This window comes from Lathyrus oleraceus, chromosome 7 (assembly GCF_024323335.1).
Source record: "Lathyrus oleraceus cultivar Zhongwan6 chromosome 7, CAAS_Psat_ZW6_1.0, whole genome shotgun sequence".
In the NCBI taxonomy this organism is placed as follows: Eukaryota; Viridiplantae; Streptophyta; class Magnoliopsida; order Fabales; family Fabaceae; genus Lathyrus; species Lathyrus oleraceus.
Window position 1 is genome coordinate 110,720,972 of NC_066585.1, and position 4,385 is coordinate 110,725,356.

Below are 4,385 nucleotides of genomic sequence, written 5' to 3' on the forward strand. Positions count from 1 at the left end.
AAGTTTGTTTGATTCAAATTTTAAAGAAATGGTAGAGGAAAAAAGAGGGGATTACAATTCCTAGTATGATATTTTTTTTAGTTTATGATTATTTTAGAGGGTTTGTGTGCAATATCAGACCTGATAGAGGTTTCTCATTCAGATTAGTTAGCAGATACATGGATGTATCAAATGTGTCGCACATGAATGCTGCAAGAAGAATCTTGAGATACTTAATAGGATCAATGAACTGTGGAATCCTATTTCTATAAGATTCTAAAAGCAAATAAGTTGTGATTAATTGTTATTCAGATGCTAATTGGTGTGGTGACAAGGAATATCGAAGAAGCATATCTGGTTATTTCTTTCAAGTATTTGGTGCCTAATCTCATGGGGCTCGAGAAAGCAACCTGTGATGGAATTATAATCATGTGAGGTTTAATATATAGTATGATCCTATATTACTTATTAAGAAAATTTGATCAGATCTGTGCTGGAAGAGATAGAGGTCGAAGTAAAAAAACCTCTGGTGCTGCAAGTCAACAACAAGTCAGTTATCAATCTTACAAAGAATACAATTCTGTATGGAAGGAGTAAGCACATTGAGGCTAGATTTCACTTCCTATGGGAAAAGGTAAACCAGGGTGAACTTGAGGTGAGATATTGCTCGAGTGAAGCACGGTTGAATGACATTTTCAACAAAGGACTAAAGATTTGCAGATTCCTATTTTGAGAAAGAAATTAGGAATAGTTCAGATCGACTATGATTAGTTTGTGTAACTTGGATTATAAGGGGGTATATTGTCATATAATTCAAGTCGTAGTCCAAGTCAAAGTTAGTTAGGGTTATGGTTTATTATGTTAGTTATTCAGTATACAAGTGTTTACTGTGGAAATTGGTAAACACCGCTGGTCCTCCCTAGGCCTTAAAACTAAGGGTTACTTGCAGGATCAACCAGTTGATCCTAAGACATGTGCTAGTGTGACAGGGTAACTTATTCAATTCGATAGACTATTAACTTTGTGAGAAACGGCTTCTGACAAAGTATTGAACAAGCACAGGTTTTTTCCACACGAAATGATGATGATGCTATAGACTATGGGTGACTCGTGACCGACAACACTATAACATTCAAAAGACGTACACGACGAACACACTTTTGGTGAATTCTATTATCGTAATAGAATCAGTGTTGATAGCATAGACGACAACATAAAATGATAGCTCAAACGTAAATAAAATTAAAATAAAGTGTTCAACAGGAAAAATTGAAAAATAAGGAAGTTGCATTGAAATAAATGTGGTGATTCACGTACATAGCACTCTTAAAAACTCTTGCTTCCTCGCGCTGGGAATGTGAAGTTTTTTACAAGTGATTTTGGTACAAAGTGAACACCCCGAGTCCTCTGTGGGATCCCCTATTTATAATAAACTAAAGAAACTGTCTACAAGCAAAACTTCTAAAAAATAACAGACGTCGTGCCACACGATCTACAAACTGCTCCATATCCTGGCGCTTATTCTCCCTGTAACTGCTAGTCATTTTGAATTTCAAACTTCTCTCGCTCAGGTATTTAGGTCGACACCATCTCCTATGTGTTTGACACAACCAAGAATTTCTTAAGTCCCAATCTTCAGTTCAGTCGACATAATGGATTTCGACCAAACATGATTCTTCTGTCGGTTGCATCTTCTAGTAACTTGTGGTTTTCTCAGCTCTTGTTTATCTTGGGCTTTCAAGCCTCCCCTTGATGGGGTATAATCCTTAAGTCCATAAGGCACTTTCATTGATTACGCCTTCAACATGCCCTATCAATTTCTTGTGGTAACAAAATGCCCCCCAGAGATGCCATTTTCGAATGTCGACTTTTTGTGAGATAGTGGCATCTTTAAGATGTCGACTTGTTCTTTACCGCTTCCACTTCTACTTAGTGGTACACCTGTTTGTCCCACGCTGCTGACGTCATCTAATCATGACAAACATCTCCTTTTTTCCTCGAGACACACAAAATCATGTCTCCATCACTTCACGTCTTTATGACGGAAACGTGTTTACCACCATGACTGCCTCTTTACCTCCACGTGTCTGCAGACGTGGGAACATGGGTACATGTGTCAGAGAAGGAAAATCAAACGTTCACTCTTCCTTTTCCTAGGGTTTAACTCTTATAAAACCCTTGTTTCTTCTTCTTCTTTCCTTTTTTTGCCCTCTGCTTCAGTAAACAAAAACAACCTTTCTTCTCCAAACCTTCAACTTCTTCCATGGCTAGCTCAAGCAAAAGCAAAACACTTCCCTCCACTGCGAAGCTCACACAACCACTCACCATTGATGGCAAGGAATATGTTATCGAACCTCCCTTTGCTGAAGAGAAAGCCAAAATCTGGCGTTCCCAGGTATCAATCCCTTTCTCCCTGTCTGACAAACCTTTAGCATTCTTAGGTCCACTTCCAGAAAATCGTCGTCCTGAGATAACTAAGACAAACTCCTTTTTCCCCACCAGTCATCTTTCTGAACCTCTAGTTTCTTCTCAAAAACCTTTCTCCCTCCGTTATGTCGAAAGGAATTTTAGGACTACTCCTCCCAAGAACTGTCCTAAGTTTTATGCTTGGATGGATCGTTTAGAAACAGAAAAAATCGACCACTGGAAACGGATAGATATCTATACCCTTCTGCAGATTGCCCGTTGTGGACCCCCTAAATCTTGTGGCATGTTGTTGGCTGCCCTCCAATTTTGGGACAGTTCGACCAACTCCTTCCATACCAAATGTGGCATGATTACGCTGACACTCTTAGATATTGCTGCCATTACAGGCTTAAAACCGACCGGCGAAGTCTTCGACTGTGAAGCCGTAGCACCAGTCTCTCTAAGGTTTGACGTTGGAGATTATTGGAAGCCGACATATAATAACTTTATCGATCATCATGCTACATCTTCAGGACCTATGACCACTGAAGAACATGTGGCATTTCTAACTCTTTGGTTGTCTCGTTTTGTGTTCTGTTCTAGATCAATGCAGATAGCTAAACATTTTGCTCTTCTGGAAACTCAGCTACACCAAGAGCATGACATCGCTCTTGGCCAATTAATATTTTGGCCTCTCTTTATGAATCTTTATCTGAAGTTATCTGCCAAATCAAACTCTTTGACCCTGAGAACTCAAAGAAGAAAAATGTTTTGGCCCACGGTCCTTTTTGGTTCCTACAATTGTGGCTTAACGCCACTTTTTCTAAAGACATAACGTCCCATGGGATGAGAAGGGTTGCGTGTCCCCCAGAAGAACGACACCTTTTTTGGAAGCGACTGATCCATTTGACGCCCATCGACAAAACCTTTCCTGACGTCAAGGTGTTTCGCCTCTTGTTTACCATCATGTTGACTCACGCTGACTTTCACCCTTCTATGGCTCCTTTCAGTAGTCCGACTGAAGGTCCTAAGTGGCTCACCAGGGCTTTTCCTTCGACTGAAGATGAGCATAAAAATGAAACCTTTGTTATCTGGAGACGTTTTCTGGTCCCCCAATTTCTGTCGGCTGTAACCTTCGGCACCAACCCTGGCCTAGTTGCTTACCAACCCAACTTGGTAGCCAGACAATTTAGACTTTGTCAGTTTGTCCCCAAGTCCCTGTATTCTTCTCTCGACATACTCACAAACATCCTTTATGATCAACCCTGGAGTATGATCCAAGAAGATATTGAGGCCCTTTTCGAAAACCGACCAAGGCTCCATTCCATCCCATTTCAACCAGTCTTCTTCTGCACCAAAGAATTTGATGATTGTCGGCAGTCGTATCTTGCTGCTTATGTTGGTGCTCCTGAGGCCAAATTATCTGAACTAACTCAAGCTCTTGTTTATTTGCAGGCGAAATCGACCAAGTGTAAGGCTCTCCATGCCAAACAAATTCAAGCTTTCTAGAACTATTTCCGAGTTGTGTATCGACCTGATAATCTTCGTCGGACCATCTCTGAGGCTGCACCCGAATTAAAGGAGAAGGTAACCGACAAGCTCCCAAAACTTAAAATCTCTGGTTACGCGAAAGACAAGTATCTTTACGCCCTTCATTTTGGAAACATCAAATTCCCTCCTTTGCCATCTATCCCATTGGCTTTGGCCTTTGGCAATTCAATTTCAGATTGGTATTATTGTCCCTTTTCAGACGTGCAAAATGCTTATAAGAAAAAGGTCAACAGAGTGGTACCGACGAAGCATTATCTGCCCTACTACTCAGGGCCACTTCATATTGATCCTCAATATGTTAGAGTGCTCGATTCCACACAAATTGGTAACACTTTTCTGGAAATCTAACACCTCATTTTATTTGGATTTTGTCACTTACTTGATTTTCTATGTTTCTTTACAACAATCCCCATAGACCCTGTGGATCACGTTTATGCCAATAAACCTAC